Source organism: Leuciscus leuciscus, assembly GCF_965113295.1.
Source record: "Leuciscus leuciscus genome assembly, chromosome: 9".
NCBI lineage: Eukaryota > Metazoa > Chordata > Actinopteri > Cypriniformes > Leuciscidae > Leuciscus > Leuciscus leuciscus.
The window spans coordinates 29,873,772-29,899,338 of NC_138733.1; the positions used below are offsets into that span (position 1 = coordinate 29,873,772).

General features: G+C 37.0%; 1 protein-coding gene across 2 annotated transcripts in view; it reads right to left on the bottom strand.

Annotated features, from left to right (window-relative positions):
- LOC309505496 (B-cell receptor CD22) overlaps positions 1-18,083 on the bottom strand; it is a 29,466-nt gene extending 11,383 nt beyond the window's left edge. Inside the window, exon 1 of one of the 2 annotated variants that reach the window (XM_082178878.1) lies at positions 17,977-18,083. The gene's annotated coding sequence lies outside the window, so the exon portion shown is untranslated. The remainder of the gene's footprint in view (positions 1-17,976) is intronic. The other variant, XM_082178879.1, reaches the window with a different exon arrangement.
- Positions 18,084-25,567: the final 7,484 nt, after the last annotated feature.

Sequence of the window (25,567 nt, forward strand, 5' to 3'; positions counted from 1 at the left end):
AAATAAAACCCTCTCTAATGTACATAGTACTCTCATAGTACTCTAATGTACTCTCTAATATAATGTGCTGCTAGATTAGCAGACTAAAAGTGTAGCGTGGAAAAGTAAACATGAGAATCATATATATATATATATATATATATATATATATATATATATATATGTGTATGTATGTATGTATGTATGTATGTATATATATATATATATATATATATATATATATATATATGATTCTCATGTTTACTTTTCCACGCTGCACTTTATATATATATATATTATGTATATATATATATACACACACACATCATATATATATATATATATATGTGTATGTATGTATGTATGTATATATATATATATATATATATATATATATATATGTATGTATATATATATATATATATATATATATACACACACACATCATACATACCTACTTACATACACACACAGTAAACCAGCATAATTTATTGAATGTCCAAACCAAATCTCCTGTGTTCAACGAGGCCTATATATAATTTTTTTAAATATAGATTTATAGTGTTGTTCATTAGCTATGTTTTCATCCAACTATTGCTATGCAAATAAAAAAAAAAAAATAAAAAAATAAACACACTGGATGGAAACATCAAGATACATTTTCATTAGAGGCAGATCAATTTTTATCTGATAGGAAGACATGCGCATAAACTATGATGGAAACACGTTTACTAAATAAATCTCTTGATGCACAACAACAACAAAATAAACTCACATAACTTTGCCTCAACTGAGGATGTGATTGGATAACTGGACTAACCAGTGGGCCAATTTCATTGCACAGCATCTCAAATGTTGGTTTGATCATTCTGAAATATCTGAGCCAAAGTCTGTCATCAAAATGATTTGGTATAATGACCTCCCAGAAGTCTCTCACTTGATTGTGTTCCCAAACACAAAGCATCCAAGTAAAAAAATGACAGCATTTATTGTGTTTCGTCTGCACACTCAGATGCAAGTCATTTATGATAGACGAAAAAATAGCCATGTGGCAGCTTCCATTTTTATTACAGATGTGTTGCGTCAATTTCCCAGGAAGTAACAATTTTGTTCTCTTGAACACATGGAAAGCAGGGTGGAAATGCTGCTTTATTAACAAATGTTTTATGCAATATTCCAATTTTGAACGCAAGTTAAATTAGCAACTTTGGATGGAAACATAGCTACTGCCAAGTAGACATTAAAGAATGAAGTTTGGGTGTATTCTTGTAGACTACGGTTGATAGGGACTAAATCTCCCCTACTGAACACATTTCTAGGAAGCAAGAAAATAAACAATTCCTTGACCTGATCTTGTGTGTCTTTAATCTCCAAGAAGCTTTTAGTTCGCTTCAAGACCTCCCCACACGAGATCGCCATGCTAAAAAAATGCACTTTATCCCATTGAAAACTGGTACAAAGAAAATGCACTTACATTTTAAAGGGGTCATATAATGGTACATGCACTTTTACAAGCTGATTGTACTGAAATGTGTGTTGGCAGTGCCTGTACACAACCATCATAAAATGATAAAAAATTCATCCAGTGTTTTTTTTTTTTTTTTATCTTCTTATATGTTTCCTCCCATCTCAAATCAAGCTGTTCGATTTTGTGACGTCATAATATCGACGCCCCTCCCACGATGGTTGATTGACAGGAGCGTTTCAACACAGACCCGCCCTCGTGAGCGAGCTGTCAATCATAGCCCGCGCTGACGTTCAGTGTTGTTGATAGCTGGAGCACTGAGTAGAATGGCGTCTAAGTTATTGTGGTGTTCTGTTCTTCGGTGCAATAAGGAACACAGCAGTCATGTTGATGTTCCTAAATCCGTACAGCTGAAGACGCAGTGGCTGAGTTTGTTTTCGAAGGGAATATTCCCCACGATCAACGTCAATGCTTTCATGTTTGCGCGAATCATTTCACACCAGACTGCTTTACAAACGAGGGTCAGTAAAAAGCTGGTTATTTGCTAAGAAGCTGCTCCTGAAAAAAGGATCAGTACCAACTATTCGTGTTCCTGCTGCACCTCCAGAAGAACTGAAGTGAGTGTAACGTTTTATTGACCTTTATATTCATCTTTATTTTAATCTTTGCAAATCGCTTGCACGCTTCACGATGAATGCGGCTATTTTTACACTCAGGGTACATTACAGCATGTTTTCTATGTATGACGTTCTCAATATTACGGTGACCGGGAGGGGACATGTTCGGTTCACTTATTTTTGTCGTGGCCACAACATATAAACTCGTGGGAACGTGATATTAAGTCGTGGGAACGTCATAATATCTTGTGGGAACGTCATATTAAGTCGTGGCCACGAGATCATTTTGTTGAGGTAACGACATCATTATGTCGTGGCCACGCGATGCAAAGTCGTGGCCTCGAGATCATATGTTGAGGGAACGATATATTTTTCTCGTGGCCACGACTTCATATTTTGAGAGAACGACATCTATTTGTCGTGGCCACGAGTTGAGGGAGCCACAGCGGCCAATACTGTAACCGTACCATCAGGGCTCGAGACTAACGGCGTCCTATCGTCCTGGGGACGATAGAAAATGTGTTTAGGACGAACAGAAATATTCTCCAGGACGCCTACAGGACGAAAGACATTTTTGTATGCGTGTTCATTTATTTCTAGCCTATTAGGGTAACTTACTTAGAAAATGCCAAAATTAACCGACCAAGCGCTGACTACAACGGAGCGTGTCTTCTCATGCTGTTACTATAGTTACTATCACTGGCCGGTTACTCACCCGGAGACTTGTTTCGCGGTACATCTATCACATGGCTTATTTTCACAGACAAAAACGAGACGATAACTAAATAAAACTAGTTTTGAATGACAAAAACCATGACGAAAATCTATTGACATTTTCGTCAACGAATAAAACCTAGACAAAAATGTTAGATAGTGACGATTTGGGAAGCGATCCAGTCAGAACTGATGTCCTGCGTTTGATGCGCACATTTGTACTGTAACGTGCTGATCTACCCAGCGGCACACGGGCTGACATGCATGTCTCATAAAACGTTAAAAAACTTAAACGTCTGGGAGAATGAGTAGAGCAGACATATAGACCTGAATAAGAGTGACGACGCAAAAAAAGAGCTCTATTCGGTACGGTTTTCTGTGTGCACACACCCGACCCGAAGCGTGCAGCCATGCACAAAGACACCCAAACAGCGCGCGAGTACTGAACTGAGCTCTCTTTCGTGTCTGAGTGGACAAATACACACAATATTATGTCGAAATGTCCGTTTTGGAGAGTATTCACGTAAACTATGTTGGTTATGTTTTAAACAGTTTTGAGTGTATCGGATGTGCATCAGCGCACGTCATTGGACATGATCCGATGTCTTAAAGTGACAGACAGTGATAAACCTAATGCGGTCTGTGTCCTTAATATTGATCAAGCAACAAAAGAAAAAGAGAAAAGCATTCACTACTCGTTAATAGCTTTAATAATGATTCATTATATTTAATTCATACAAATAAATATGTCTGCTTGAAAGAATAAAGAATGATGATATTTTTGAGATATGTAGTCACCAGTATTTATTTGTTATTTTTTAATCCAACCAACTCAAAAACGTTTTGAGCTGTATGCATTTTTATCTGCATGAATTTATCTGCATGAACTGCACATATTTGTTCTGCATGAATACAAAAAAGCATTTAACTCCTGTTATTTTTTATTAAATCTGTTTTTTACCTGTTTACAGATAACTACTTTGAATGGAGCTAAATAAATATAATAATATATATCATAAACATTTAATGGTGTTTTTATTATGTAACTAACAACTATAGATGATAATAACAAAGTACAGAAACAACATGTTTATTTTGGGACGGTTGACATTCACTTTAGGACGGTTCAAATCGTTTTTCAGGACGGTTCCAGGACGGAGGTGAAAAAAGTTAGTCTGGAGCCCTGCGTACCAGACTGGGCTACAGCAGAGATGGAGATGACGTCTAGATGATATAAAGATATAGTGCGGTCTTTGGCATTAAGACTTACGTTGTAAGTGAAAGACACATGAAGCTCATTCTTATACTTTTTTCTCGCACTCATATTTAGGGACCGTCTCAAAATGACATGCGACATTGGCATAAACGTTTCTAACTTCAATAGCATTTGAAGACAATGACTTACAGTCATAAAACCAACTGTACATTGTTCACCCAGGCCTCATGTATGATGCACACCTTTTAGATTTTTGATATTTATGACAATAAACTGCTAAATCATATGCAAATATTGCTATGTATTTCACCACTGCCACATACCTGACACCTAGATGAACAATGTACAGTTGGTTTTATGACTGTAAGTCATTGTCTTCAAATGCTATTGAGCTTTAATTAAATATGGTCATATTCTGTATATGATCCCACACAGTAGTGAAATACCAATATTTGCATATGATTTAGCAGTTTATTGTCATAAATATCAAAAATATTAAAGATGTGCAATGTGCATCATACATGAGACCTATATGAACAATATACAGTTGGTTTTATGACTGTAAGTCATTGTCTTCAAATGATATTGAGCTTTAAATATTGTCATATTTTGTGTATGATCCCATACAGTAGTGAAATAGGCCTACATAGCAATATTTGCATATGATTTAGCAGTTTATTGTCATAAATATCAAAAATTTAAAAGGTGTGCATCATACATGAGACCTGGGTGAACAATGTACAGTTGGTTTTATGACTGTAAGTCATTGTCTTCAAATGCTATTGAAGTTAGAAACGTTTATGCCAATGTCGCATGTCATTTTGAGACGGTCCCTAAATATGCGTGCGACAAAAAAGTATAAGAATGCGCTTCATGTGTCTTTCACTTACAACGTACCCATGTCTTAATGCCAAAGACCACACTATATCTTTATATGACATTCCTAATTTAAAGTAAAATGTTGTTTCTTCTGTCATCTCCATCTCTGCTGTAGCCCAGTCTATGCTATGGTACGGTTACAGTATTGGCCGCTGTGGCTCCCTCAACTCGTGGCCACGACAAATAGATGTCGTTCTCTCAAAATATGAAGTCGTGGCCACGAGAAAAATATATCGTTCCCTCAACATATGATCTCGAGGCCACGACTTTGCATCGCGTGGCCACGACATAATAGGCTTGTTTGAGATGCGCCTTGCCTCGCCTGAAATGTATGCGAGAGTAGGCGGCTGCAGTGAGGGGAGGAGTGAAAAAAGCGCAGGCAAGCCGGACAGATCTCTCTTCTCGTAGTGGATCTGACCATTGCGAGATCAAAGATGGATATCGCGGGATTCACGCTCGTGCAGTGTTGCTAATAAACTGGATGTAATTCAAGTTATGTTGCTTTTATATGAAAATAAATAAAATGAACAAGACACCCAAAGTTCTTGTTATTTAATTCGATTCCAAATACATGTTTATCAATTTATTTTTTCTTTAATACAGACATATGTGTTTTTATTTATTTTCTTTTTTTTATAAAAATTGAATTGCATAACCCAAAGAGATCGCACTGTCAGATAGTTTGGGAATATTCACACATAACATATACACATAAAACCTGATATTAGAGTTTTAAAATCAAACATTTTAAAAGAGAACAATACATCACAGTTGTTTAAACCAATGAGCATTAAGCTGTGTCGTCAGCAAGTCGTTTCCCATCGTGCTTTTGATCAGCGCAGTCGGTGGAGAGCAACTGCGCTCGACTGCAAAATCCGACACGTGCGCCTTGCGCTCGCGAGAGATTTTTGACATACGTCAGCATGACATCAGAGCCAGGCGGTCCGCACTCGGACACATTTCTAACCGGCATGCATCTCGCGCTGATCACCGGTGATCGGTTCTGCGCAGATTTTGCTCATCTCAAACAAGCCTAAAGATTTCGTTACCTCAACAAAATGATCTCGTGGCCATGACTTAATATGACGTTCCAATGAGATATTATGACGTTCCCACGACTTAATATCACGTTCCCGCGAGTTAATATGTTGTGGCCACGACAAAAATAAATGAACCGAACATGTCCCCTCCCGGTCACCGTACAATATAATTCATAATCCCATGTTTATAATGAACAACGCGTTATGGTTATTGTGTTACAAACGGTGTATGCACAGAACAGAGGGGCGGAGTGAGCAAAGCTCATTATCATTTAAAGACACATGCACTTGGACGGCATGCTGAAAACAGAGCTGTTTTTGACCAGGTAAAATTAGTGTTTTCTTACAATACTAATGAGAATTTTTAATTAAAGTATATTACAAACTTTTAATTTAGACCCTAAAGAATCATATTAGCTTGTACAAAAATGACATTATATGACCCCTTTAAAATGAGGTTTCATTTGTTAACATTAATGAACTACGTTATTTAAGTAAGCAATAAGGAACGAGAGGCTGTGCTGTATCGTGAATAAGTAACGGCTGAAGGGCGTTGTTAGGCACGACGCGAAGCGGAGTGCCTGCAACCCCTTCAGCCGTTACTTATTCACGATACAGCACTTGCCTCGAGTACCTTATTGCTTTTATAAAACGGTTGCCACACAATACAAATATTAAAGCCGAAAAATATTTATCAATGCAACTTTCATGAAGTAAAATCACTAAAAGCATTCCTTCCGCTGGAAAAAATAGTCTCTGACCGTAAACAGCAACATACATTATTTCGCCAATAGATGGCGGCAAACACTAGCCCCGTTTACATGTAGCATTGTATTCTGATTATAACCAGTTTAAAAGTCCAATCGGAATAAAAATGCTCAAACCGATTGAAATTTCGGTCGAATTGAAGGGGCTGGAATAAACCTTTTCATGAACCGATCAAATGAAAGATTACACCATGTAAACGAGTTGATCCGATTACTTTGAGTTTACGTCTTTCTGCGCGTGCCTGGTTTTGCGCCAGATAATTCTGTCAGCTAACATAATGCCTTCTGTTTGTGACCCGATGCAAAAAACAATGCACACTAACCATTACCATAGTAAACATGGTAAATATGAACGCTTAGAAATCAGCGAAATCAGACAAATCAAGAAATCAGACAAATCATATAGGTTATCATAATCCTGTTTTTATTTTATCTGTCAGTAGCCTACGTCTCGTCTCTTTATACCGGACTATCCTCTTTATCTCTGACTGAAAATATAACTGTATCCTTCTGGGAGAGAAGCTCCTCGGGTAATATTTTTGATGGCATATTTGTAGAAATTATCATTCTTTCTAAATGTGATGTAAATATGTCCTGTAACTAGGCTACCAAATAAACAGAAACAGACGCGATGAATAAGTTGCGTGTCCTCTTTCTTTTGTGAAATAGACGTTCACAAACGTCATAAACGGTAAACCACTTTATTTCTGTGTGACAAATGTCAGAGATGAGTGCTAATGTGCAATTTTGACACAAATTAATTCATTATGATCAATGTGTCGCTTTTCATTATAAAATGGAACAATTTCGATTCTTGGGTTTTAAATATTCAATTAAACAACAAAAATGCCAGCAAACGGTCGCTCTTGTTTTGCGATCACGCTGTTTCCAGTGATTTCTTTCTGATTAGTTTTCTGATAAAACTTCCATTTCGTTGGTGAAATGATGGGTTTGTGTGACGTTGTTCCAGAGAGGCGTGTTTCGGGCGTGTTTTAAGTGAAGCGCTGTGGCGCTTCTGGCCCGACAGTGGAAACGCAGCAGATTTTGGGCACGGTGCTACTGGCCCGAGGATATTAGCCTGGCACGGCCCGTTTAAAGCCCTGGCTCGCACTGGCCCAAAAGTGGATACGCTGCTAATGCCTACAACTAACGCAACAAGTGATGCACCATCTTGACAGGATTGAAAACGTGGGAAATAATGAGCTTCCAGATCCGGCAGACAAGTGTGCGAACTGTGCGCATGTCACAAAATGATTTCGATTGAAAGCGTCAGCACATGTAAACACCAGATCGGTTTAGATAACATCCCATGTAAACAGTCAACCGGAATCCGTCAATCAGAACGATCTTAATCAGAATAGCAAAAAAGTGTGCATGGAAACGGGGCTACTGTCTTATGAATGAGTCAGTCGGTAGAGAAGACTTTTATATTGAAAAGACTCAAACTTGTTTTCATGGAGAAGGAAGACGCAACTGGCAGATGACACGGGGAAACCCCTTAACTTTTAACTGTTAAAAGGACAAGATATCGCAGCGGACATTCAAACGGAATATTTTATTATGAATATAGGACTGACCTGAAGGAAAATGCAATGTCTACTGTAGGCTTGGGTATCGAGTATCGAGTATCGATTGGAACCGGGACTAGCTTTGCGATTTTCCCGGAATCGTTCAAAAGTAAAAATTTCGATTCCTAGTTTCGATTCAGTCCGCCGACCGGAAGAAGAAACCGCTGTCTAAGTCATTTCTAGCCCTATTTTGAACTGAAGTAACTACATAATCGATGTCAAACTGCCAAATGTTAACTTGCTGACACTTTAGTTAAACATTTGTAACGTACACACGGCATGGTAAATGCGTGTACTAGCACAGGTGTAAGCGTATATTGACTATTGAATATTATGCTAAACTGCGAACCGACACATTTTATGAGACGCTCTGTGAGTTGCCTTATTAACTCACACAGCGTCTCATAAAATTTATTCAGAGCAAACAACCCTGACGTTTAACCTTAAAAACGTACTTATATGATGTTTTCTTTCTTATTCTTCGGTATCTTGCAAGTTGCAACCATATTCTCTCGTCCTCTGCTCGTTCGTTTGAAAACTGCGCGCGATGCCGGCGAACGTAAAAAATATATATTCAAGAAAACACATTTACGAGCTGCCAACTCTCACGCATTTACCGTGAGACACACGAAATTCACTTCTCACACCACGTTCTCACACACACATCCATTTTCTCACGCACAATAAAATCGCGAAGCAAAGAGGACACGGAGACCGACAGACTAGACAGAGCGGTTACTTTATGATCTACAAAAAAATCTCAGCTCTCAGATTCTGTCAATTTTATTACGAAATTCAAACAATAAATACCGCTTTGGCGCTTGTAAATGTGACGCGACAGATCCCTAGCGCACGTGAACCGATCATCTCGATTCTAAAGCAGCTAATAATAAAAAAAACACGAACACTGTTGAAAGATACAGTAGGCTACAACTTACCTAAATGTATATTCCTCATACATAATATCGATCAATCAGTGTTTTTTTATCAGCGTGAAGAGGTCAATAACATAGCTGGAGAACAATTATGTCATATTTACCTCAGGAAAGCCATTTAATGAACATACTGTATATAGGCTATAGCACATAGTTGGCAAGAAAAAAAGAGCTATAGAGAGTATTTTGCTAAATATGTGTACTATATTACATATTTATTATATTCGTACTTATATCATTAAATAAAGTTGTTATTATAATAAAAAAAAACACATATTTAATTTGAGTTATTTTTAACCTTAAATAACACTGCCAGGCAGCTGATAGGGCTCTCTGTGTGTTTACAGCATTAGGTGAGTTGTTTTTTTCTTGAGAAAAATTAACGCCTATCTTGAGTACCTAATATTTATCCAAATGAGTCAATATTAAATCAAATCACAATAACTGAATTGAAATGAAATAATAAAAAGACGTAGCTTACCAGAAATTGTACCATGTAAACATTGTAACATGTTGTCACTAAACCTAATAAAATTCAGTTTAGTTACAAAAATGTTAGTGACAATCACAATACAATACACTTATTGTGATGCATTTTTTTTTATATTTCAATTGATGGAGAAGGTCAGACTATTTCCTTCAGAAAGACCGTTGGTTAGCTAGCTCATTTAAAATGTCCTAAAAAAGTTGTTTAAAATAGATTTGATATTTATATTGTAGTTGAAAACAGCTCTGTGAGAAATTCATAGTAAATTTCATAAAAAGTAAAAAGTTCATAGAATTAAAATTGATCTAAACTTTTTTGACCCTGCCTCTTAAAAGAATCGGAATCGAGAATCGTTAGGAACCGGAATCGAAACAAGGAATCGGAATCGGAAACGGAATCGTTCAAATTCAAACGATACCCAACCCTAGTCTACTGTGAATGCAGGTATCTTTACACTCGCTTTCTCGATCTCTCACAATACTCTACACTATAGCTTCAATGAACAATATCAATTAGATCACACATGTGTTTAAGTTGCTAAGAGTGGTTGCTAGGGTGTTGTGTAGTGATACATAGAACAGTTGGGTGAAGCGGTCATAGCCGTGTTTTATCGTGAATAAAGCACAGCTATTGACCAATCAGAATCGAGGATTGGAACTAACCGTTTTATAACATGAATTAAACATTTCTACATAATTTATTAAATGTAGTTAATTCCAACATTTACTAGTACATTGTTAAAAGGCAAATTTTGTATTAGTTAATGCAGTGTGAACTAACATAATTTATTTTATTAACTAACATAATAAATATGTAAGTGTCATATAGTGGTGTTATACAGGGTTCGAAATGACTTAGGACTCTTGGGGGGTCCCCTAAAATTTAATTATTAAATTATAAAAAATTCTGAAGACTACCTTGCTACACTATATACTGTAGGCAAAATTATATAGACCAATGTTGAAGGTGGGATAATGGTCTTGGGATGTTTTTCATGGTTTGGGCTAGGCCCAGAATTGTGGTGTCTGGAGAAGTTGCTATAATCTAACAGGTAAACCTCTAACTCTGAAGCAACAAAGTTTCAAGTTATTTTTCCTCTTTTTCTCTCCATGATGCAGGATTCTAAATTAAGAAAAATAATATTAGCTTCCTAGATAGCCTACCAAGTTCTCATGTATATACTCATTCATGCTCAAATCACATTCACTTTAATCAACTCACAGACTTGAATTAAGTTCTGGTTATCTTTCGTAATCACTGACTGGACAAGTAGGTTGTTATGCTAGCTTTGAATAACTAGTCTAGCTGCTAGGTCTGCTATGGAAGCTTGTTTCCGCCACTGAATAAAACATTTTAAAAGATAATTGCGACTTTTTATCTCACAATTGGGAGTGTACATCTCGCAATTCTGACTTTATTTCTCAGAATTGCGAGATATAAAGTCAGAATTGCGTGAAATAAAGTCGCAATTGCGTGTTATAAAGTCAGAATTGCGTGTTAAAATGTTAGAATTGCGTCTTATAAAGTCCGAATTGTGAGATTAAAAAGTTGCAATTATCTTTTTTATTTTTCACTCTGTGGCGGAAACAAGCTGTTTTTTTGCATAGTCTGCTGGCAGATCATTTGGCTTCATACACATACAGCTAGCAAGAAACGTTGACAAACGTACTCTTCTAATCATTACACTGCAGGGTATCTAGTTAATGCAACTTTTGATATAGGAACTCGAACTCCTAATATTTAAATACTGTAAGCAATTATGGAGATATAAACATAATCGAAGCACTTACAGGATTTTCATTCAGGATTTCACTCTTTGTGAGGTTTCGTTTTGTCGTGTTCAGCTACAGTGCGTGTCTGCGGGAGCACCACAACAACAATCTGTGACGCTGTATAGGAACTCACTCGGCTAAATAATGCCCTGATTGCTGCCTCGCACTAGGAAATAAATTAATTACGGTTATAAATATAATACATCACTAAAGACCTATAATTTTCACAATCATTTTTAATGTTAAAATATATTTGTCGGGGACCCCCCAAAATCAAAAAATAATTTCTTATGGGGGGTCCAGAATGACTTATGGAGGGTCCGGGACTCCCCCAGACCCCCCTCATTTCGAACCCTGGTGTTATACCCCGGATAAAACAGGCTCATCAGTTGAAGTCTGAAGTCGGTTTTTCCTCATGAACATTTTTCACTTGGTGAGCTAATAAAATATTAAAACTCAAATCTAGGTTACTTAACACTCACCAAGCTGCAAAAGTGAGAGTCTGGGGAATATGGCGCCGTAGACGTATATGATGCAGATTTCTTTGGTCTTTACTTTGCTTAGTTAAAGGTACACTATGTAACTTGTTTTGTTCAAAATTAACCAAATTTTAATAATGGGTGAGTACATCATAAATCCATCTTCCAAACTTTGTTACCCTGATACACTATATTGGCAAAAGTTTTGGGACGTATACTTTTACATGCACATGAACTTTAATGACACCCATTCTTAATCCGTAGGGTTTAATATGGAGTTGGCCCACCATTTGCAGATATAACAGCTTCAACTCTTCTGGCAAGGCTTTCCACAAGGTTTAGGAGTGCGTTTGTGGGATTTTTTTTACCATTCTTCTAGAACTGCATTTGTGAGGTCAGGAACTTGGACGAGAAGCCCTGACTTGCAGTCTCCGCTCTAATTCATCCCAAAGATGTTCTATTGGGTTGAGGTCAGGGGCCGGTTTCACAAAGATAGACTTTGACTGTGGCTTAGATATAGTAGATAGTCAGACTTCAGATAGACATCTAAATCAGACCGTTGCACAAAGCACTTAAGACTCTGACTATCTTAAGTAGGACTACACTGCAATGCATTCTGGGTAAAATAAGACACTTTTCAAAACAAAAAAACATGGCGGATCGAGTAAGCGCATTCAACCGCTCAGTGCAGTTTACCTCAGCGGAAAATATGTTTGTTGGAGGATTATAACAGTCACAAGGACATTTTACTTTGGAAATTTAGCGGAGAATGTAGTTAAAAGAAGAAATGTTTCAATTATGAGCCATTTTCCCTTTTCTTTTGGCTGTTTGTAATGTAACTGATTGTTACTGCTGGTTGCCAAGGTAACAGAGTCTTAGACCTAGACTAGTCTATGAGCACATTTTAGACTTGTCTAACACTATAGACTGGTCTAAAATAGCTTTGTGAAACCGGCCCCAGGACTCTGCAGGCCAGTCAAGTTCCTCCACACCAAACTCGCTCATCCATGTCTTTATTTACATTTACATTTACATTTACATTTATGCATTTGGCAGACGCTTTTATTCAAAGCGACTTACATTGCATTATCCTATACATTTATACATAGGTATGTGCAATCCCCTGGGATCGAACCCACAACCTTGCGTTGTTAACACAATGCTCTTACCACTGAGCTACAGGAAAGCTGTAGCTTTATGGACCTGTGCATTGGTGCGCAGTCATGTTGGAACAGGAAGGGACAATTCCCAAACTGTTCCCACAAAGTTGGGAGCATGAAATTGTCTAAACTATCTTGGTGTGCTGAAGCATTAAGAGTTCCTTGAAACTAAGGGGCCAAGCCCAACCCCTGGAAAACAACCCCTCACCATAATCCCCTTTCCACCAAACTTTACACTTGGCACAATGCAATCAGGCAAGTACCGTTCTCCTGGCAACCGCCAAATCCAGACTCGTCCATCGGATTGCCAGACAGAGAAGCGTGATTCGTCACTCCAGAGAACATGTCTCCACTGCTCTAGAGTCCAGTGGCAGCATGCTTTACACCATTGTATCTGACCCTTTGCATTGCACTTGGTGATGTAAGGCTTGGATGTAGCTGCTCGGCCATGGAAACCCATTCCATGAAGCTCTCTACGCACTGTTCTTGAGTTAATCTGAAGGCCACACAAAGTTTGGAGGTCTGTAGCTATTGACTCTGTGAGCACTGTGAGCCTCAACATGCGCTGACCCCGCTCTGTGATTTTAAGTGGCCTACCACTTCATGGCTGAGTTGCTGTTGTTCGCAATTGCTTCCACTTTGTTATAATACCACTAACAGTTGACTGTGGAATATTTAGTAGTGAGGAAATTTCACGAATGGACTTATTCCACAGGTGGCTACCTATCACGGTACCACGCTTGAATTCACAGAGCTTCTGAGAGAGGTCCATTCTTTCACAAATGTTTGTAGAAGCGTCTGCATGCATAGGTGCTTGATTTTATACAACTGTGGCCATGGAAGTGATAGGAACACCTCAATTCAATGATTTGGAGGGGTGTCCCAATACTTTTGGCAATATAGTGTATAAGTGTTTATAGTTGAGGGAAATTGCATTCATTTGTCATTAATCCGTGCATTTCTTGTCATGTCTGTAAACAGAAAAGTACCACACAAAACTGACTTCTACCTGGCAGTCAAAGTGGCATAATAAAAAATATAATATAATTGGATAGATCAGCCCTCTTTAACTGTGTGTGGAGATTTTGCTATGTTTCTTAACAAAATAATACATATTAGATCTGTTATTGATCATACTGATCATTTTTCCATGGATGAATTGGGAAGTTATCCACATAAAATGGAAATGTTCAGGACAGTAAATAAAGAGAATCTTCTGCAAATGATCTCTCAGCTAAATTCATCTTCCAGCTATATTGACCCTATACCAACAGTATGTTTTAAAGAGGTTTGATAGACTATGTCTTTGATAGTTAATTGTTCCCTGGAGACAGGTATTTTTCCTAATGCCTCAATAACTAGACTAATTTCTAACATATAATTTTTGAGTAGGATTTTAGAAAGTTGTATTGCAACTGCTGAATCAATTTATAGAAATATCAGTCAGGTTTCAGACAAGGTCATAATACGGAAACAACATTACTAAAGGTAGTAAATGATCTGAGATTAAATACAGATAAAGGTAACGCATTCGGCTGCAATTCTCTCTGGTAATGTTTTAAATTATTTCAAAATGTGCATTACAGAAAGGAACTTTTTAGTTTATATAGGTGACTGTATATCAAAGACGCATGAAATGGTGTTCCAGAAGGATCAATTCTTGGGCCTGTTTTATTTTCATTATACATGCTCCCTTTGGGCAGCATAATTCAGAAATATGACATGAATCATGAATATAAATTATCATTTACATACTGATGATTTACATTTCAGCTGAGTTGAGAGACACTGTTTTATTAGAGAGGTTGTCTGACTTTTTTTTTTTCAGAGAAAAACTGAAATACTTATTGTGGGCCCAAAACGAGCAGGAGAGGACAGAAGCTGGATTGGGTTCCTTAGCACTATAATCTAAGAAAGAAGTAAATAACCAGGGTGTCATTTCAGACTGTGACCTGAGTTAAGTCTCATATTAATCAAGTGACAAAAATATTTTTTATCATCTGAGAAATATTGTGAAGATTCATCATTTTTTTATCTTTGAATGATTCTAAGAAACTCATTGATGTTTGTATCTTCTCTCATCTTGATTATTGTAATGCTATAGGGATCTCCCAGTCACGTGACCCCTAGCCGCGTGTCAGCCATTTTGACGGAATACTATTGCACAAGCGCACATACATGAGAATGCGGATTATCACGTTTTATGGCTGCGCATTGATTAAAATAATGAATAATGGTCACTGTATAATTATCTTGAGCCTGCTGAAAGAATATTTTCTTTCGAACTGTGCAATCTTAATAATAAATAGGCTAAATATATTTATCCACTAAGCTGCAGCAGTCCTATGCTCGTCTTCCCATTATGTTTTTTTTTTTCTCTTTCTGACATTTCATACCTGTTGTTACATTTTTTTTATTAAATTGACTATAAAAAAGATTGCTTGTGTGTGCTGGTGTTCATTCCAGTCTTTTAAAATAGATGAATGAATGAATGCTCGCGAGGTGCCTGTAACGATTTTAAATAGGCTAACGTTAGGCTATTTAATCAATAATGTACACAGGGTAGAGGAGAACGACAGTCAACTACTTTGAATATTATAGCATTTTGGGCATAAACATGTTTATGGTGAAAAAACTGACAATGAAAAATGACACAGAATGATTAAAATTTAATATTTAAATATTTAATCCAAATAAATAAATGTTCGTGGTTCGCACTGATGTTATTCATTTGTTCTCACACACTTCAGCGTCGCGGTCACTGGCCACTATCTATTATTAGCGCAGCGGCCGTCAGCTAACTCTTCACGTCATCATAAAAAGAAATATACAAGAGGAAGATAAAATAATTAGGAATCATAGATCCATATGAAGCACCACGAGTTCTTTTTACAGGCATTAAATGTGTAGAAAAACTTCCTGACATTGAGTTCGGTGACATTTACAGCTACCTTATTCACTTCCCATCACGCTACACCGGAGCTTCATTAAAAGCATACAAAAGCTTAGCAGGCTATCGGTATCACGAGTCCGGATGGGTCAGCAACTCTTTGATTTGTACGCCAGCGGGGAAGGATTTTTCAATCATCACCGCAAAGGTTGGTAAATAGATGAATATTTCGCGACGAGCTGTATTATCACCAGCGGTTTAGCATTTTCTATTCCGTCAAGATGGCTGCTCCAAATGGCGTGACGTCACGCGGGACGTGCCTATATACATTGGCTGAATACAATCGATACAAAATGCAGCAGCCAGAATACTAATGAAATTAAAAAGGAGATAACATATTACAGTGTACATCGGTTTGAATGGAATTACATTGGTTACCAGTTCAAAGGATTTTTTATAAGGTTCTTTAATTGGTTTATAAAACACTGCATAATCTGGCACCTTAATACATTTCAGACTGTCTGTCGAGATGCGTTTCAAATCGTAGATTAAAATCCTCTAGCGCTAATCTTCTGGCACATTATACAATAAATCATAAACGATCTGGTGGTACTTCTTTTAGCCACTATGCTCCAATTTGGAATTGTCTACCAAATGAAGTGAAAGAGGCTATAGCATTCATATTTTTAGTTTATACATATCTTTTTAAAGCTGCTTATCAGTATAAAAATATGGTGTGAAATTGTGTACAAGTCATTTTTATGTTTTTATTTTACCTTCTGATTCTCTTCAGGGTTTTATTCTTTTATCTATACTATTTTATATTGATATTGAGGTGAAACTATATTGCCAATTCCTTTATTTTACATTGTGAACCTTTTATAGTTTTTGAATATTTTAACATTGACATCATTGTTTGAATTTGTATTCCCATTATTTGTTTTTATGCTTGTAAAGCAATTTGAGTTGCATTGCACGTATGAAAAGTGCTATACAAATAAATGATTACTATTATTATTATTATAATAATATGTCACAAAAATGTGGACTCGGAGGAGGATTGAGAGGGCTTAGGGTTCAATTTGGAACAAGTTTTATTTATATAAATAAATCCTTAAATGATATAGGCTTGCCAAATGCAGGTGAGTCTTGAAATGATGTTGACCACTGGTTGATAACAATGACAGTCTATAAATGAATAAGGGCTACTACCATGGTCAGTTTGGCCAGAATATCAGTTGTAAAAAATAACAGCGTTTGACCGTATTAGACTAGCAATCGTTGTTGACAACTGCTGTAACGTCATTCAATTAAAAAAAAAAAATAGTTTTCCCATTAGTCAAAACAACAGCATAAAATATGGCACTTACATGCTCAGATTACATCTTTTTTGGATTTCCATGTATTCACCGGTGCTGCACACCAAATTCATCCATAAAGACATGCAAAGCCGAAACACAACCAAGACAATGCTGTTCTGCAAAATGCATGCATTTTATTTTTTAATCATTAGAGGGCCAAAAGTTAAATAGTGTACCTTTTAACGGATTTTCTAGTTTTTTTAGCCTGGAGTGCTTATATTGCTGAAATACTCAAGCGTTTTTTTTATTTATTTTTTTGTTAATTTTTGACTTGATAAGCTTAAACGAGGAAATAAAATAATTTTGTCACTGGCAGTGGATGCTAACAATGCTAAGATGAGAGGTACAACTGGAAAACGAACTAAAGGACCATTCATATCCTCCAGAATTTAATAAGCCAAGGTAAGTGGTAAAGAACAACTTGTAAGATAAATGGATTTCAGCAGGTAATTTCCACGTGTCCCCTCCAGAACACCGATAAGTAGTCCATCGTCAAAAAAAAAAAACTAAATCCAAAAGGAAATTTCTCATTACATAAGCATCAAAAGAAGAGAATAGACTCCCTTGAAGATATTATCAAAACAAATTCAAACAACATTGAAGAGCTGAAATCATCCATTTATGTCAATGAAGAATTGTAGACTTACAGAAGTGCAAAGGCGAATTAACAGCCAAAGTTGCCGAACAGGCAGGTGCTATTACTCGTTCGGAAAGCAGAATCGCTGAAGAGCAGCACTACAAATTAAGGTGGTGACTAAATGTTCCAGAAACAGAAAATAAGAATTTAAAGGTCAAAGTGACGGAAATCTGCTAAGGAGTGGTGTCTGAACTTGTGGAAAAAAATGATTGATGCAAAGGATGCAGCTTGAAGATTAGGAAAGCTGGTTTCCTGTTGACTGAGGGCCATTATTATTTTGTTTGTACTTCACTGGGTAAGAGATTATCTGAGAGGTCGCAAAAACAATGATTTCCTCAAAGAATGCAAACTCTACTTTGGATAAGAACTGACAAAAGAAGAAAATGTATCAATCATTGGTGAACTTAATTAGGGGCCAAGCACTGAAAGTGCATAGGCACCTATTCAAATTGTTGCCATGGTACCAATACAAAAACACTATCAGTAAAATATCATCTAATTATTATCTACAAAAAGTTGTCAATATTGCACACCCCTAATGTACGGTATTAATTTTGATTTCTTCGGGTTTTTAAAAAAGGTCTTATAAAGCCTAAAATTTGACTTTAAAAAGTGTGCGGATACCCTGATAACCAAAATGTAGCTGCAAGCAGCAATTATCGGTATGAAATGGTTTATAATTTTAACGTTTTAATTAAAGAGTACTTTAAATATGAAACTAAAACCACCAGTAGGTGGCGGCAAGTCACTGCCTTACTAAGCGAGTAGTCGTTCAAAACGCGGATTTCAGTCAAAAAAAAATCATCGCTGTCTGTTGCATTGAGACTCTACTACAGTTTCATTTAGAAATTCTCGTCGGCGAAATAAAGGGAAAACAGCAGGTAGTAATGCCATAATAATGGCAGTATAGTGGCAACGATATGCGTCTGTTCATTCATTCTTGTCAAAGTTACCCGCCGAATGACAACACGCTGACGTCAGACGCACCAATCAATGTCAAGATGCAGCCCACATAGATGATGACGACAGGACACAAGTATGTCATGTAAAGTTCTTTAGTGCGCTCGCATAATTGCAATGTGAAACCAAACCAAACCAAAACTTACCGAATGTATAAAATGTATCAAAACATGAACTTTGGTTCGGACCTTGGAGCAGACTTTCAGGTGTAAAGACGCCCTTAGGGCCCTTTCACACCTACCTTGTAGGGATGGCTCGATACCACAATTTTGGTTTCGGTACGATACCAGAAACTAATACCTCGGTATCGATACTAAATCGATACCACAGGTGACAAATAACCAGCCTCAAAATTTAAGTGAATTGAAACAATTTTATTAAAAAACACTGCTTGAAACTCTGCTGTACCGAAATGTGCAAACAAAAAGTTATCAAAATGTTTTTAAAAAAATTAAAATAAATAAAACAGTCAGGGAACTTACAGTAGGTTACATTTTGATTTAAAAAAAATATATATATATTTTTTTTTTAATTCTATAATACTGTTAGGTCAGGTTAATGAATGTTGACAATGTAGCTTAAATGTAAAGTGTTACTCTAACATTCATATTATATCCATATTACTACTATTACTCTCTCTCGGCTGATTCCTCAGTCGGACGCCACAGCAGCAGTGATATGCCATTAATTTTACTATCACTAATACTAAAATTAATATCACTAATCTCTTTATTCATTCAAATTCAATGAATATATGACTGTTTGAAAGTGCAAAAATTATGAGGACTAAACTTCATTGGTTCTAGCGTGTCATGCAATCACATTTGAGCTTTCATGTTTACCGTGTCATAATTGATAAGCTCTTATGTATGTGCGCTGTGAATAAAAGTCTAAATTAAATCAGTTGAATGATGGACTCACCTGTCGATCTCTGAACTCTTTGAACAAGTCAGGATGATCAAGTGACAAGTGGTTCTTAACGTTAGCCAGATTTGATGTGTTGCCTCCCGTGGCTAATTTAAAGCAGCGTTTGTAGAGTGGTGCATTGAGGTCTGTTGCTTCACCTTTCTCATTACTTTTGTAGGCAAAGTAATGCCATATTTCACTCCTATTGCTCTCTTTATTTATAAATTTCGGGCGTGTAGAATGAGCTTCATCTGTTTGATCCATCGTGTTCCTCTGTTGTCACCGTTTGCCGGTTTTGCGTGACCCGCGTCAGTTTGGGTAGCGCACTGCCGCCTAGCGGTGAACTTCGAAACAGCAGCGCATCAAATACCGAATTGAGCAAAATTATGATATTGTACCGTTTGAAATATAATATATACCGGTATTTTTGCAGTACCGGTATACCGCGCATCCCTACTACCTTGTTTGGTCCGGACTTTCGGACTTTTCAGTTTGGTCCGAATCAAAATTGCAGGTGTGAAACCTCCCCGAACCACGGTCCGGACCAAACAGACGAAATTTGGTCTGATGAAAAGAGGTGGTCTCGGTCCGGATCAAACTGACCAAAGGTTTGGTTCGTGTATAGTGTGAAAGCATTTCTGTATGGTTCGGACTTTCGGACCATTTCCAGGAAGTTCCGGTGTTTCCCGCATAGCCGAAAATGAGCCGTGGTAGCACATGGGGAGAGGAGGAGACGAGGTTTTTAATTGAAGTATGGTCTGATGACATAAGAAGTCAACTGGAAAAAACGCACAAAAATGCAGACACTTTCCAAATATTTATATTTTCGGAGAGGATGAGAGAGAGAGGGTATGAGAGGACGGGAGAGCAATGCCACCTGAAGATAAAGAAACTGCGGCAGCAATATACAAAGGCGCGCGATGCCATGAGAAAAAGTGGTGCATCGACAAATGCGAAGGACACATGTCCTTTTTATGACGACCTGGATAGCATTCTAGGCACTCGCCCAACAAGCTCACCCATTAAGGTGGTGGAGTCTTCCCCATCAGCTTCAACTTCAAGTGCTACTGATGAGTCCAATACTACAGTTAACACTTCCGAAATTGGTGAGTAAAGGTATATTTTCCATGTTAATCAGAGTTTTTGTCCTAACTAGCAGCGACGGCGACACGCAACGATTTTATTTTGGAAACGGTTTCTATTTTTCTGCGACGTCGCGGCTGGAATTGTCATGAGGAAGGAGGTTGATGAACCCAAAAGTAGACAGAATGCTCACACAAGATTTATTATAGACAAAAACAGGAAAACAAAGCCCACGAGGGGGCAAAACAAGACAAAAAGGCAAAGCCTTGACTAAAACTAGACTAGGACTTGACGATGATTAGACTGTAACTAACAACAAAACAATTCTAATAAAACATAGAATAGGACTCCGGACAGAAACTAACAGCGAGATATCATATCGCTAGACAAAGCTTGACAGCAATTGACAAAGTCAGACAACATTTGACAACATCTGACAATGAACCAACAAAGGACAGAGAAACACCAGGGGGTAAAGGGAGGCTAATGATGAGCAACAGATGAAACTAATACGCTGATAATTACAAAACGAGGATAACAAGGGGGCGGGGTTACATGACGAGACAACGCAAGCACATGGCCAAACAAATGGCCATGTGCTGCACATGAAACATGGGCCTGTCATGATTCTGCCGCAAGACAAGAGAAAATCAAGAACAAGATGGCAGAATCATGACAGAATAACAAACTGTGCATGATAATCTCTGGTACTGTTGTATGTGCTTTATTTAATGTTAAAAGCGTGTAATGTGACTTTAAATATCATTTAGTTCTCCCAGCTTTAAAAGCAACAAAGGATATAATTCACCTCAGATCTTGAAATTAAACAAACGTCAAATGTGAACAAACAACTGTATTCTTTGACAAAGATTGTTTTAGTAAATCAGTAGCTAAAAAACACTAATAAAAATGTTGAAAACAATGAATGAACTATTCATCAAGATGGCTAATATTCTATTGTAACGTTAGATTAGTGCCAGACCAGTAGGCTGGCTATTATACGTGTGCATGCATTTTTTATTTAACATAACTAGATTTCATTTTACAGGAGGAAATGCCAGCCACGAAGAGGAAGCTAGCCCAAATACTGCAACTCCTTACCGTAGCAGAAAGAGGAGGGCCAATGATGCTGGAAGAATTCAGGAGTACAAGAGGCTGCAGGATGAGTTCAACAACGCAGAAGACAGGAGACAGGAGAGGGAGAATGCCACTCTGGAAAAGTGGATGAAAGTGCAGCAGGAGACTGAGGAGAGGCGCTTCAGGATGCTGCAGGAGGAGCATGCAGCCACAAACACTGTGTTCATGAATTTGATGCAGACCTTAATGCAAAGCATGTCTCACCAAAACCAAGCTCTACACCATTCAGCATCCTGTGCTCCCCAAAATCCTCAATATCATCCACCACCTCCAGCTCCCGGTGACTGGGTTGCACAGCGGTCTCCACACCTACCAACTATGCAGGCGCAACCCACAAACCCCTTTGATCTGACCCATCGCAGCCTGTATCAAAATGATAGAGGTGAACCAAGCGAGGAGAAGCAGATTTTTTTCAAGTTGTACGTTTTTTTTATTTTCAGTTATGCAGTTCTAATTCGTTTTACTGAACAGCACCCAGCACTTTTAATTTGTATGTTTTATTTATGTTTGGGTTTTACTTTTCATTTGACCTATACGGTATAGCTGTATTGAGTTATATTTTATATGGCCATGTCTATTTGGAGTTGAAAAAGAAAAACAGTTATGCAGAAAGTGTGTGTCAAAAGAGCCATATTATCCTAATGTCTATTCAGCTCTGTTGTTTGTGTCTGCAATGTCTTTGGTGCTAAAGTTTATTCCTTAAAGTGTTATTCAACATTGTGAAAGTTATTTTGTTTTTCTATAATAAATGTTGACCAAATTTAACAGTGTGTCATCTCTCTCTTACATACTTGTTATGTAATTATAAACAGAAGATCAACACAACTATTTCAGCAATAAACTTTAGTAAAATAATTATACATTCACTGTCGTTGGTTGCAGAACATAACAGCCAATAATAGTTGTGTTTCTTTACAAGTAGTGAATACCACGGACCACCTCTCAAAAATGATTGATTGACAGGTGCCACGCCCCTTCCGGTGACAGGTCCCGCCCCTTCCGGTGACAGGTGTCCCGCCCCTTTTGGCATAGGATCAAAGGGATCAAAGGGCTTTTGACAGCTAGTTTTGACTTTTGATTGACAGGTTGACAGTTAGTATGACTTTTGATCATGTTTTGACAGCTAGTTTTGACTTTTGATTGACAGTTTGACAGCTTTTGATCATGTTTTGACAGCTAGTTTCGGGTTTTGATGTCTTTTGAAGTCTTTTGAAGGCTTTTGAAGCCTTTTGATATTGACAGAAAGTGTTATAACAATATGTCATGGTATCTGACAGCTAGTTTGATGCCTTTTGAACATGACAGTTAGTGTTTTTGAAGCCTTTTGATCGTTTGAAGACACTGTGATTAAATAATACGTCATGGCTATATGACAGCTAGTTTGAATTGTTTGAAGCCTATTGAAGCCTTTTGAACATGACAGTTAGTGTGTGTGTGTGTGTGTGTGTGTGTGTGTGTGTGTGTGTGTGTGTGTGTGTGTGTGTGTGTGTGTGTGTGTGTGTGTGTGTGTGTGTGTGTGTGTGTGTGTGTGTGTGTGTGTGTGTGTGTTTTTGAAGTTGGTATCACACACGATCCTCCTATTCCATCCGGGCTGTACTGTGAAACTGATAAGGGGAAAACTGTGGAAGTTTATCTCACACAAACGTTGAAAAGCCATTCAGTTTTTTTAAAAGAATATAAAATAAAGATCTTACTAAAACCTCACACCAAAAGTTTAAATAAAATGGAGTCATAAAAACAATTGCAATCAGTTAAATGTTTATAGAGTTAAAATAAAAAAATAAAAAATAAAACATACAGGTTATGAAACAATCAGTTAAATGTTTATAGAGTTAAAATAAAAAAATAAAAAATAAAACATACAGGTTATGAAACAATCAGTTAAATGTTTAGAGAGTTGAAAAAAAACATATAGCTTATGAAACAACGCAATAAATGAAACGGGTTCACGAAAATAAAAAAATTAAAAATCATCTCACATGTTTAGATAACTAAAGCGCCTCTCCAGCACAGCCCTGGCCTGAGTGGTGCGCACGCCCTCCGCATTCTGACATCCCCCTCCTTCTGCTCCTCCACATTCCAGAGCACAGTGATAGTGAGAAACAGAGATTTTATAAAATAATGTATATTTCACACAAATAATATAATATACAATAATATAAAATAGCATCTTACTGAAACCAATTCTTTCAGTTTTAGATAAACAAAATAATAAAAAATCATCTTACATAAAACATTCTGTTCTTTAAAAGAATATAAATGATTATAAATAAATAATATAAAATAAAGATCTTACTAAAACCTCACACAAAAAGTAAATGTACAACTATCCAGTTTAAATAAAATGGATTCACAAAAAAATTGCAATGAGTTAAATGTTTAGAGAGTTGAAGAAAAAGCATACAGCTCATGAAACAACGCAATGTATGAAACGGGTTCACGAAAATAAAAAATCATCTTACATGTTTAGGGCCCTCTGGCCTCTCTTTACACCAGCGTTTGACCTGCGGAGCTTTCAAAAGCACCAGCCAAAGGGTGTGTGTGTGTGTGTGTGTGTGTGTGTGTGTGTGTGTGTGTGTGTGTGTGTGTGTGTGTGTGTGTGTGTGTGTGTGTGTGTGTGTGTGTGTGTGTGTGTGTGTGTGTGTGTGTGTGTGTGTGTGTGTGTGTGTGTGTGTGTTTGTTTGTGTCTGTGAGAGAGTCACACAAATTCAGCGCTCAGGATATCAGGTGCTGAATTTATTTCAAAGTATAATCTTAAAAGTTTAAATGATATCTTTTAAAAATAAAAGATTGTTTAAATGAAATCTTTAAAGTTTGAATAAATACACATCTTCTATTTATCTTTTAGAAGATTACGGTAATGATTTTGTTTAACGGTTATTAAACAATGTCTGTTCAAAAACTGTACTTAGTCGTCTTAAATCTCATTTATATGAAAAGATTCAATCAGCATTTTTTTTTTTTTTCATGCGGGGTTTAAATTTTTATGGTGGGGGTCTTCCATAGCCATAATGATTTTTAACTGCATATTCGATCATGTACACCTAAACACGACCATCACAGAAAACTACATTTGTACATTTTCAAAAATGAAATAAATAAATAAATAATTTAATATCATTTCTAAGCTGTATTGCACGCGCGCACACGGTTCTAAAAAATTAACTAATCTCTATGTGCATCATGTCACAGCGTATGTAATGTTAGTCTACTAACGCCTTTCCAGAGCCAAAGTTTTGTTCACACTAAATTCATTTAAAAGCATAATCTTAAAAGTTTAAATGATATCTTTTAAAAATAAAAGATTGTTTAAATAAAATCTTTAAAGTTTGAATACATTCATATCTTCTATTTACCTTTTAGAAGATTACTGTGATTACTAAACAATGTCTGTTCAAAAACTTTAGATGGTTGAAAAACTGTACTTAGTCGTCTTAAATCTCATTTATATGAAAAGATTCAATCAGCATTTTTTTTGTCCATGCGGGGGTTTCATTTTTTATGGTGGGGGCTTT